Below are 12998 nucleotides of genomic sequence, written 5' to 3'. Positions count from 1 at the left end.
ATCAGTAATATTCAAATTCCAACATGGCAGGATTGGTAACGTCCAGAACTTCTGTGCAAAGTCCTTCCTCCCACATTTATGATGGATCTAAATTTTCCTCTTAGCTCTTCCTCACAACCTCTGATTATCAAGCCCTTCTGCTTCTATCATTCACAGTAAATCCTCAGATGGTTGTATTCAATAGCACATTGAATATATGTGTGTGTGTGTGTGTGTGTGAGAGAGAGAGAGAGAGAGAGAGAGAAAGAGAGTGAGAGAGAAAAGAGACAGAGAGAGAACTATATATATAGAGAGAGCGAGCAAACGAGCAAGTGAGCTGGGTTCTGCAGACACTACTGAGCAAGGTGACCTGTCATTTGCTTCTTCATGGAGTCTTTAGAGACTTCATTCCAGAGGCTACACGTACACCATTATTTTCCAGTTACGAGAAGAATTTAACTGTGGGACTGATGTCTCTCTGGAGGAAGAACAGTGTTCACAACATAGCAGCCTTGCTGAAGGAGTTCCTGAGGGACATGCTGGACCCCCTTCTGATCAGGGAGCTGTAAACAGCTTTCATCAATACCCTCTGTACATACTGTAGTCACGTGTGTGGGAGGGCACCCCCAGAATACTTGTGTGTCCAAGTCGCTCATTAAAACCTTGTGCATTGGCTGGCGCTGTGATTCACTAGGCTAATAATCCTCCGCCTTCGGCGCCGGCACTCTGGGTTCTAGTCCCAGTTGGGGCACCAAATTCTGTCCCGGTTGCTCCTCTTCCAATCCAGCACTCTGCTGTAGCCTGGGAGGGCAGTGGAGGATGGCCCAAGTGCTTGGCCCCTGCACCCACATGGGAGACCAGGAGGAAGCACCTGGCTCCTGGCTTTGGATCAGCGCAGCTCCGGCTGTAGTGGCCATTTGGGGGGTGGAGTATGATTTCTCTAGATTTTATTCTCCCAGGTTGAACTTTTTTTTACATCTTTCACAGAACCTTTCTGCTAAAGTGTTAAAGCAATGGGATAAGGGATGAAAGTGTGAATTGGGACCTGCCTTGGTAAATCCTTTCTTAAGACAGTTAAGTGCCTGTCACCATGAGACAGAATGGTGCAAACTCCCCTTGTACTTAGGGCTAGGGCTAGGGCTAAGGCTAGGGTTAGGGTTAGGGCTAGGGCTGGAGGTAGGGTTAGGGTTAGGGTTAGGGCTAGGGGTAGGGCTCGGGTTAGGGTTAGGGTTAGGGGTTAGGGATAGGGGCTAGGGCTAGGGTTAGATTTAGGGTTAGGGTTAGGGCTAGGGCTAGGGTTAAGGGTTAGGGTTGGGGTTGGGGTTCGGGTTAGGGCTAGGGTTAGGGTTAGTGGTTGGGGTTGGGGTGAGGGTTAGGGTTAGGATTAAGATAGTTGAGAGCCTGTGAGCATGAGCCAGAATGGTGCAAACTCCCCTCGTACTTACCCCAAGCATCTCTCTTAGCTCTCCTTAGTGCTGGAGCCAGAGGAACAGCTGAGAACCCTGTAACTCCTCATCTACCTTCTACCTTCCTGCAACTGTGACACCCTCCACTGCCTCCTACAGTTCCTCTCCATCGTGGCCAGGCATGCTGATCACAATATCAGCCAAGATGGACACGAAATAAGACACCTATCCACGTTGTGACTCTTTCTTTGTCCTGTTTTCAAAGGAAAAAGCCACCGAGATAGCCAAACATTTCACCAGGAGAAAATGACAGCTCGTCTTCCCTGACCTATTCCTTTTTTTTTTTTTCTTTGACAGAGTAAAATAGTGAGAGAGAGACAGAAAGGTCTTCCTTCCATTGGTTCACCCCCCAAATGGTTGCTGCAGCCGATCTGAAGCCAGGAGCCAGGTGCTCCCTCCTGGTCTCCCATGCGGGTTCAGGGCCCAAGCACTTGGGCCATCCTCTACTGCCTTCCGGGGCCACAGGAGAGTGCTGGACTGGAAGAGGAGCACCTGGGTCTAGAACCCAGAGCGCTGGCACTGCAGGTGGAGGATTAGCCTAGTGAGCCACGACGCCAGCTCCCCTGGCCAAATCTAAGGTCTTGGGTTCTGGTTCTCTTTGGTCACTGTCACAGGCTTCAAGATTTTTTTTCAAGCTTTTCCCTTGGACAAGAGACACTGGCCTTCATTTGGAGAGGCCAGGATGGAACTTTGCCAAGGTAGCCATGTATTTCAATAGTTAGTTATAATTAATGAAATACCTCCTGGCTTTGGGTTTCATACTAGGGTGCTGACACCTCATTTCGGCATGACAGGTCGTATATGCTTATGTTAGGTATGATGTGTCTGCACGTCAGCCTTTATCAACTCCAGAGACAACAGCTGCTATGAGGCTGTCTGCCCAATCCACAATGGGATACAAAAGTCAACCGAACTCTTCATTGACTTTTTAAGACAATTTCAGACATTCCTTCCTGCCCAATGCTAAACGAGACTCCGTTGCCTATCCGCCCCCCACCCCCGACCAAAAAAGAAGAAAATATTCTTGAAAAGCTACAAAGGAAGCTTAGCATGCTGGGAGATTCTCTACCTTTTGTCTCTCCCGTTTCACCAGTCATAGGGAAAACGGCTGCTCCCATGGTAAATGTTTCCATGTACGAACAGCCTTGGTATTTGAGTCATGTGTGTCCCAAGCGCCTACCCTGAGTCGCTCTAAACTAATGTTGGTTCAGGAATTTTTGGGGGAAAATAGCAGCATTGTATTGGATTGTGGTGTTTTGATATCTGATGTTTTTTGTTTTATTCTGTTTTGCTCAGTTGGCTGTTTGTTCCTTTAGGGAAAAGGAATTCCCAAATATAAGAGACTTCATTTCTCCTAGAAAGTATATAGCAGGAAGAAAATTAAAAGCTCCTGAGCAGTGGTGTTTCGGAGAATCTCAGAACACCTGGCATTGCTTGGAAAACGTGGTGTGAAGACAGACTGTTCTGGTTAAGGCTGTAGCTGCATTGGTTCATGGAGTCTGCGAGGAAGGATAGGAAGGAAGGAAGGGAGGGAGGGAGGGAAGGAGGAAGGAAGGAAGGAAGGAAGTAGGGACGGAGGGAGGGAGGAAGGAGGGAGGGAGGAAGGAGGAAAGGAGGAAAGGAGGAAGGAGGAAGGAGGAAGGAAGGAAGGAAGGAAGGAAGGACAGACATAGAGCCCTTATTGCTGGTCACTGCAGGGCACCGGCCTTTAAGGTTGGTAGGTTGGCTCTGACACTTTGCAGGGTCAGTGCCTTACTCACCTCAGCCTCCTCTGGCCGCTCTGGAAAGCCCCTGTCCCCATCTCCCTGTACCATGGCTCAACCTGTCAAGGAAGAGTGGACAGGAGGAGGTGCATCCCCCAGGGAAGAAAGGAGGGCTCTGGGTATCACCTCCACAGTCTAAAAGTAAGAACAGCCACTGTTGCTTCCTGGACTTAGAATGAGAAGGAATTAGCAGAGCCTATGGAGAGCACCTGGCCCAGTATATGTCCATGCTAGACTTGGAATAAATGTGAATGATTCATATGAAGCTTCAAAATGATCCAAGAGGCTTACATAGTGAGTATAAAAGTTTTCCTTGAATTGGATGGCTAATTGAATAATGTTCTGTTGGCCTGCCTTGGCTATACCTCATGTTACCTAGACAGCACCATCTGGAGGTATGATGATATGCTAAAACATAGAGAACCAAGGTGGAAGTTTTCTGAGTGAAAATCTCAAGAAAAAAACAATAAAATATCACAAAAGTGTTAATGAACCACAGCATCTTGGTCTGCAGCTGGAATCTGTGTGTAGTTATACAGATTGTATTGCATTCTCAGAATAGCAACCAGAGAAGGAGCAGAAACAGAGCTCAGGATTGTCCTTATTCTAAACATTATTTTACAAGAAAACAAAAGCTTCTACTTGTTAATGTCTGCCTCTTAGAGGTGTTTGGGGAGTAAACCAGTGGATGGAAGATCTCTGTCCCTCTGACATTCAGATGAATATAAATAAATATGTAATTTTTAAAGAAAATAAGTATATAGATACATCTGCTCATGGGCAAGTGTTGGAATGGCTGATTCTTGGCAGTGGTGGGATTATGGGCATCTCTTCTCCATGCTTTTCTTTTTTTAGTTATTAATATGTTAAATGTGATGGGCGCTGGGTTCTAGACCTGGTTGCCCCTCTTCCAGTCCGGCTCTCAGCTGTGGCCTGGGGAGGCAGTAGAGGATGGCCCAAGTGCTTGGGCCCTGCACCCGCATGGGAGACCAGGAGGAAGTACCTGGCTCCTGGCTTCGGTTCGGTGCAGCACGCTGGCCATAGGAGCCATCTGGGGAGTGACCCAACGGGAGGAAGACCTTTCTCTCTGTCTCTCTCTCTCACTAACTCTGCCTGTCAAAAAAAAAAAAAAAAAAAAGCAAAAAAAAAAAACCTTATAATAGAATGAAAATGACAGTGGATCCTGACACAGATGATGATATCCTGTGTCGGAAAGAAGATGGAAACAAACAAAAAAAGTCATTGACGATCAAATCCCTTAACCAAAGCAAAGCAAAGAGCAGGTCTTGCATTCTCTTCTCCCATAGGTCCCTGGGAATACAATGATGTCTCTGAACTTGGCCACCATCTTTGGAACCAACTTGCTGCACAAGCAGAAGTCATCAAAGAATTTTCAGTCCAGAGCTCGGCCCGGGCCGAGGAGAGCATGGCCATCATCACAGTGGTGCAGAAGATGATTGAGAACTATGAAGCCTTGTTCATTGTAGGTAGTCCTGCTCTGGGGCGGGATGTCCTAGGAAACTGCTATGGTTGTCTCTGGTGCCAGAAAGAAACTCTTGTCCAACACCTTCCAGCCTAGGGTGCTAGCCACTGACTGAATTCATCAGAAGCCAGTGAATCTAGTTGCCTATTTTAAATCATAAATACTTTATCTACATTTATCCAATGCCTTATCCTAGATTGATTTCCATGCTGGTTTTATTCCAAGTGTGTTTGTAAATTTGAGAGCCAGCAGTTCAGAATATTTGTCCTCTGAGTTTTACCTATGTTATTGTGACCAAGGAAGTCAATACTCAAGAAGCATTAGCTTCAGCTCCTATGAAATAGGAAAAATTAAAAATAGGACCTAAACACTGCCCAAACCTAGAAGGGGCATCCATCATGTCCACTCAGATCCCATTGACCAGAACTTACCCACAAGCTACACTTAGCTGCAAGGGAGTCTAGGAAGAGAACATGGATTTACCACAGTGAATATGGGCTAAGTTAATGAATGACTCAGTGGTAGTTCTGTGACACATGATTTGCATACTACCCATCCATACTCTTTATATATATATGAAAAAGTTTAGGCATGGAAGAATTAAGAATATCTTTCTCAGAGTAATTTAATCATTAATTAATCATTCTTGATCTCTTTGGGATTATGGCAATATGTTGAGAAAAGAACAGTGGAGTGTGGGAGGGGATGCAGGTCCCACACCTCAGTCTGTAAGAAGAAACTCTCTAGGACCAGAAAACTTCCCTATTGCCCTGCGTTGGCCATACATTAGCTGCATGACCTTGTCTTCTTATATTTCTCTCGTTATCCAAGGACCATATTTAAGGAAGTGCTACCCAGGATGGCTGAATTCTAAAACATGTGTGAGAGGCTGGGCCCTCTCCCACAGCCCTCTGGACAGTGTACATACCGGTCAACCTGACCTTGTGCAGTTCTGGACGGCGTCAAGGAGTCTGGCAGCAATGATAAGAACTTGTACAATAACAGGCAGCAAAGAACTTACCAAGGACATGATGAGAAAATACCAAGCAATGCATGCGACACGGAGAAGCAGCGTGGACAGGAGGATGATTGGACGGCGTCTGTGTGATCTAAGAACTGATTGGTTGAGCAGAGTGTATATGCCAAACAAAGGACTGGCTGAGACTCGCTTTCTCTTCTTCTTTTCTCTTTTACTTTTCTATATGCTGTTCTTATTCTTTGTAATAAAGCCCTACTGAAGGGGAATCAACAGCGTTCCTGGTCGTTCTTCTGCAGGCGGGGGAGTGACAAACATGCATGGTTCAATCTCCTAGCATTAACGTCCCCTCTTTTACTTTCTTAAAGCACCAGAGAAAATTAATCTAATTTTACAGTATCTTGCTGTTTCAGATTCCAGTTGGTTATACCAAGGCTGGGTTGTTGACTGACAATCCTGTTCTTGTACATGGACAAAAAGTCGATCACGTATATAGATCTTTCATTTTATCTTGCTCGGCTTTTTAAAGAAGCTTTCGAAAGGATTAAAGGGCAGAAAAGAACGTGGCTTTTGTCCTGTGGAACATAAAACCATCTAGAGGCCGACACATAATTCAAGAGTTGAGCCAGGAAAGGCTTTGGCATGGGCTATTTGGTTTTGATTTAGAAATCCTACAGCTAGAGATAGATCCCAGTCACAGCCATCGTGACCCCTGAATCAAAAACACCAAGCCATCAGATTATAACATTGGTTCTCAAACTGGATTGGGCAGAAGGGTCACCAGGAATCTCATCATACGTTCAGATCCCAGGCAACACTTGAACAGATCTGGCTGGAAAACACAGGAATGGAACCCAGGATTCTGAAGTTAACACCTCCAGGAGGTCTGGGTCGTTTCCTACTCATATCCTGGGAAATCACATCTTAAAGAGGGAAACACTGGTAGGTTGGGAAGCCCATAAGCTTTGGAAATTTAAATTTCTTGAAACAGTTTCCATGTATTGCCTATGTACAGATTGAGGAACACAGTGATCCTTCCCACCCTCTCCTGCCCATGCTCCTACCCTTCCTCCGCCTCCTGCTCTGATTCTCTCTCTTAATTTTTACAGACTTACATTTACAAATGCATTAACCCTGCACTAAGGAAAGAGTTCAACAAACAGTAAGAAGGAAAAAAAAAAAAACAAAACCATTGTTCCTCAGCTGTAGAGCTAAGGGCCTTAGGCAATTGTTGACTCTCAAAATATCAATTTCGCTCAAATACATTATGTTTCTTTTAAAAGATTTTATTTATTTGAGAGGTAGAGTTACATAAGGTGGGGGGGGAGAAAGAGACAGAGAGAGAGTGAAAGAGACAGAGAAAGAGAGAGACAAAGAGAGAGATAGAGAAAGAGAGAGACAGAGAAAGAGAGAGAGGTGAGAAAGAGAAAGAGAAAGAGAGAGGTCTTAGAATTCTTAAGAACTTCAGAACTGAGTGGAGAACACTGTTAGCTCCTTCTAAGGCTTTTTTGGGGGCCAGGCAAGGAGGAGAAGACAACGCATGTGTAGGCTGAGAAGTCCCAAGAGCAGTGGCAGACGTGGGAAAGCCTGCAAGTTCCCACCCCACTGGTCCAGTTCAGCGCATGTGGGAAATTTCCAACGAGCACTTTTGGAGCGAGGGTCAGAGGCTGTGATGCGGATTCAAGCTAAGAAATCAAGCTTTGTGCTCTCTTCCTTCCCCAGTGCACATTGCATTTTCTTTTTCTTTATTTTATTTATTTAAGAAGCAGAGAGAGAGGTAGGGAAAGAGGGAGAGGGAGATAGAGAGGGAGAGAGAGAGAGAGGGAGAGAGGGAGAGGGAGAAGGAGAGAGAGAGAGAGGAGGGAGAGAAATGGAGAGAGAGAGAGACGGAGAGGGAGAGGGAGAGAGGGAGAGGGGGAGATAGATGGAGAGAGATGAAGAAAGGGAGAGAGGGAAGGGGAGTGGGAGAGAGAGAGGGAGAGGGAGATGGAGAGGCAGGAGGAGAGAGAGGAAGAGGGAGAGGAAGAGATGAAGAGAGGGAGAGGGAGGGAAGGGGAGAGAGGGAGGGAGGGAGGGAAGGGGAGGGGGATAGATAGAGGGAGGGAGTGGGAGGGGGAGGGGGGGGAGTCAGGGAAGGGAGGGGAAGAGAGGGGGAGGGAGGAAAGAGAGGGGAAGAGGGGGGGGTGTGGGGAATCCCACAGGAATCTCAAAAAGAGTCACAGATCACCGCTTACCTGAAAAGGAGATGTACTGTGGAAACACAGTAAAACATTGAGTTAAGAAGTTACCACTAGGCACAAAATAAAAGTAAAGTGGAGTTATAAGTCAGGAGCTAAGGCAATGCCTAACGGCTGTTAAGGAGATACTCCTAATCATACCAAGCAGGCATCTCTGGTCAGATAACAGTGTGCTATGGACAGTACCCTCCTACCCACGCTGACTGGATAGTTCAAACATAAGCAAGGAGGAACCAGCATTGATTGGACAAGTTGGAGGATGGTAAGCTGGAGAGCTGCCGAAAATGAGGATAAAAAGGGAGCCCTTGCACCACTCTTCATCCTCTCGGGGATCATGGCCCGGTGTGTGCGAACCTCTGGATCTCCACACATCCGGAGCTGAAGGGGCAGCCCGTTACTTTGCATGGAGCAGATAGTGGCACAAGCTGACAATGGACAAAGGGCCGGTGTGTGTGAACCTCGGGATCTCCACACATCCGGAGCTGAAGTGGCAGCCTGCTACTCTGCACCGAGCAGGTAGCAGCACAAGCTGACCTGAGGAGCTGTCCCTGAGCTGTAACCCCATTGTCTGAGTGTGTATGTGTGTGTGTGTGCGTGGCCCAGTGCGAGCAAACCTCTGGGTCTCCTCGCACGTGGAGTCAAAGAGCCAGCCTGCTAGCTTTTGCTATGCAGCACAAGGTGACGACGGGATCAAGAGGCCATCCAGAGCTGCTGCGTTGCTGCACAGCTGCTGTCTGACCAGTGGAGCTGCCGCCTCACCACCTCGCCTGGAGTCTGCTAGAGTTGACCGCAGAGCCCGCAAAGCTGGACCAGGCCTCTCAGCAGGGGACCTCTCCAACTTCTCGCCTGCCGTCTGCCTGGAACCTTGAGCCTACTGCCCAGAGTGATAACCTTGCCACGACTTCCCTCCTGTAAGTGACTGGTCTGAGTTCCATCCCTGCTGGGACACGGAACTCTGGACACTGGACACTCCCCACAGGAGAAACACATTCGTGACAGTGATGCGAGCCTAGATACGTAGCAAACCAATGTTATGAATCTTTTGCTGTGCTTGTAGTGTTCATTGTGAAAGTACTTAAGATTATTTTAATAGTGTTTGTTATGACTTGTGGTATAATACTGATTGCCTGGCAGACAAGTGATATTGTTAAGATTGGGTAGATGTAGTTAAGTAGTTAAGTGGTTAAGTCAGGTAGTTACTGGTTAAGTTATGTAGTTAAGTAGTTAACCATTTAAGTCACCTTAAATAGTAGTGTTAAGTTTAGTGATAAGTGTATTAAAAAGGATAGATTGATAAGTATATTGGTACTGATAAGTGTATTGACCTCCATGAGCATGCCGATGAGTAGTATGATATAAAACCCCCTGGTGTGTCCCCAGTGTGTAAATTATAAAGTTGGAAAAAGACAGTGTTGTGTCCGTGTGTTCCTTTCTTCCCTGTGACTGATAAGTCGTACGTCACACTTGCTACTGTTGAGCTACGTGACAGTAGGTGCTTGTGACAGGGGGAGGGAGGGAAGGGAGGGAAAGGGAGGAAGGGGGAGGGAGGAGAGGGAGAGAGGGAGAGGGAGAGGGAGGGAGAGGGAAGGAGGGAAGAGAAGGCGGGAGAGAGAGAGAGGGAGAGAGAATCAGCAACCAGAGCCAGGCATTGAGCCCAGGCTCTCTGAGTTAGGTGTAAGCATCCCAACCAGCATCTTAACTGCTAGGCTAAATCCTCACCTCCCGGTTGTCTCAAAACTTCTCTTGCACACCAGGTATGAAAGAGTCAACCAGGTCATCAGATGAGAAGCCGCTCCTACCAAGATATCCCCATAACCAGATAGCTCTGTAGGTTTTTTTTTTTTTTTTTGACTGGCAGAGTTAGAAAGTGAGAGAGACAGAGAGAAAGGTCTTCCTTCCGTTGGTTCACCCCCCAAATGGCCGCTATGGCCGGCGCACTGCAACGAGCTCCCTCCTGGTCTCCCATGCGGGTACAGGGCTCAAGCACTTGGGCCATCCTCCATTGTTCTCCCAGGCCACAGAAGAGAGCTGGACTGGAAGAGGAGCAACCGGGACTAGAACCCATCGTGCCTCTCTCTGGAATCATCCCTATTGATGCCTCCACATTCGGCTTTTCCAGGTCCCTCCCTATCTCTAGAACGAGGTGCTCGTCAGCCTGCTGGAGATCAATCCTGACGTCATGGACTATTTACTCCGAAGGAAAGCTTCCCAATCCTCGTGAATAGGCCTTGATGCTTCCTTCCATCTGTTGGGGTTGGCTGCTCCCTGCTGGCTGTCGTTGGCAACTACTAGACAGGGCTCCAGTCATCCCCGAGCCCTAGTTCTACCTGGTTCCATGTGTGGGTTCTTCTGCCATCTAGTGGCCATTATATGGAACTGCCTGCCCTAGTTCTACCTGGTTCCATGTGTTAGGTTCTTCTACCATCTAGTGGCCGTTATATGGAACTGCTCCCACCTTTTCTACAGAGTTGGGTAGGACCATTTTGTGACATGATCCTATTGTGTGTCTCTGGGCCCTAACCCGCTCACACACCTCTAACTATTCTCGTTGTGCCAGCAGCCCTGTCTTGCTACCATCAGGAATTTCCTTCTGCACGGAAGGAAGGCACTCATCCACAGACTCCCACAAAGCCTCCACCGGAGACGTCTCCCCCTACAACTCCCCGGTGCTGTCCGAATGCTCCCTGCCATCCGAGCCCAAGTCCAGAGAAAGTTCTCCTGGACCCAGGCTTGGAAAAGGTAACAGGGCCAAGGCCAAGGCCAGGGCTGGACCAATCCAATGACTCTGTTCTTAATGCATGTGGTATGGTTCGGGAAACACCCAGGTCCTCTCCACATCCATCTCCTCTTTGGTGTCTTGGTCACTCCATGAGCATTTATAGGGTCCCTGCTGAATACAGCCCCATTGCTCAGATGTCTGGGGACTCAGGTGCCCCCAAGGAACGACCCGGATTCCCAGCTGATTTCTCATCCCTCCATCAGCTCCGGCTACTGTACCCTAACCAGTGGCTTGAGCGACATATTTGCTATGTCTCTAAGATCACCCCACATGGCTAAGTACCCTATTATTATGTGTGTGGTAAAATGTTCTCTATTCCATCCAGTTTAACTGCAAAACTATTTTTGACCAGCAGGGGGCGATATGTTTCAGTATTGGATTTTATTTATTTATTTTTTTATGGCTAATGTTGCTTGGATAGAGTGTGGCTGAACCAGCCACACCCAGGGGCTGTCCAGAGTGTCCACCTAGCGTCCAGCCCAGAGTCCGAAGAGAGCCCATTCCCTCCCACTATGCTTTTTTTTTTCCTAGACGTCTCGGAGCTTTTCAATCTCTGGGGAACTTGGCATTCAACCTTAAAAAAAGGATCCTAGGACTCCGTGTCACACGTGGGCGGCAGCGGCACGCCCAAGTGGTCCTTGGCCTTGGATAGTGCATGAGACCTCCCGCAGAGCGAGCCACACGTGGCCCGGCTGCGGACAAAATGCTCCAATCAGAGACCTCGGGAAAGCTGCTGGGTTGGCCAGTGACCCCCCTCCTCCGTCCCCGGGCCCGGGGATTCCGCCCAGGAGCCCTGGCCGCAGAAGCCCGAGGAGGCCAGTGACCAGAGGGCCTCGGGGCGGCCACTTGGCTTGACTAGCAGCATGAGCGGTGGCAAATCTGGGAGCTGCTGTCCACCGATGGCTCCGACGCCCTGCCCGAGACGCTGGTATGAGAGCCAGGCCTGAGTTACAGAACCCTCCCGATGTCCGAGATGGAGTCGTCCAAGATGGAGTCATCCAAGACGGAGGCCCCTCCCCGCGTCTAAGATGGAGTCGTCCAAGGCAGAGCCCCCTCCCGACATATAAGATGGAGCCATCCAAGATGGAGCTCCCCTCCCGACGTCCAAGAGAGTCGTCCAAGACAGAGCCCCCTCCCCACGTCCAAGATGGAGTCGTCCAAGACAGAGCCCCCTCCCGACATCCAAGATGGAGTCGTCCAAGATGGAGGCCCCCCCAACGTCCAAGATATGGCCCCCTTCCCCCTCCCAAGACAGAGCCCCCCTCCCACGTCCTCTTTCCAAGGTGGTGATAGGCAATTGGCCACTTTTTTCTTCATTCCTTTCACCATTTAAGAAAACAGCAGGACCCCCAGTCCACAGCCACCCACGTGCGCCCACTATACAGCTCTCGCTTCCGTGTAGCTTAACTGTATTAACGGGTCTCTGATGTCTATGACTGTATATTCTGCAACGGATGATGTGTGATAAATATACGATAGCTTCACAATTTTTAAAAAATTTGACACCATCAAATTATTAGAGCATTGGAGAAACCCTGCAAGATATAGGTACTGGCAAAGACTTCTTGGAAAAGACCCCAGGAGCACAGGCAGTCAAAACCAAAATTAACATTTGGGATTGCATCAAATTGAGAAGTTTCTGTACTTCAAAAGAAACAGTCAGGAAAGTGAAGAGGCAACCGACAGAATGGGAAAAAATATTTGCAAACTATGCAACAGATAAAGGGTTGATAACCAGAATCTACAAAGAGATCAAGAAAATCCACAACAACAGAACAAACAACCCACTGAAGAGATGGGCCAAGGACCTCAATAGACATTTTTCAAAAGAGGAAAGCCAAATGGCCAACAGACACATGAAAAAATGTTCAAGATCACTAGCAATCAGAGAAATGCAAATCAAAACCACAATGAGGTTTCACCTCACCCTGGTGAGAATGGCTCACATTCAGAAATCTACCAACAATAGATGCTGGAGAGGATGTGGGGAAAAAGGGACACTAACCCACTGTTGGTGGGAATGCAAACTGGTTAAGCCACTATGGAAGTCAGTCTGGAGATTCCTCAGAAACCTGAACATAACCCTACCATACAACCCAGCCATCCCACTCCTTGGAATTTACCCAAAAGAAATTAATTTGGCAAATAAAAAAGCCATCTGCACATTAATGTTTATTGCAGCTCAATTCACAATAGCTAAGACCTGGAATCAACCCAAATGCCCATCAACAGTAGACTGGATAAAGAAATTATGGGACATGTACTCCATAGAATACTATACAGCAGTAAGGAACAATGAAACCCAGTCATTTGCA

At 47.8% G+C, this 12998-nt stretch overlaps 1 pseudogene; it reads left to right on the top strand.

Moving 5' to 3' along the window:
* LOC133770637 (rho GTPase-activating protein 6-like) overlaps nt 1-11617 on the top strand; it is a 34073-nt pseudogene extending 22456 nt beyond the window's left edge.
* The last annotated feature ends 1381 nt before the right edge of the window (nt 11618-12998 follow it).

The sequence above is a fragment of the Lepus europaeus genome, chromosome 11, assembly GCF_033115175.1.
Source record: "Lepus europaeus isolate LE1 chromosome 11, mLepTim1.pri, whole genome shotgun sequence".
Taxonomy (NCBI): domain Eukaryota; kingdom Metazoa; phylum Chordata; class Mammalia; order Lagomorpha; family Leporidae; genus Lepus; species Lepus europaeus.
The sequence above is the reverse complement of the archived record's forward strand: the minus strand, read 5'-3'. Positions and strand labels throughout refer to the sequence as shown.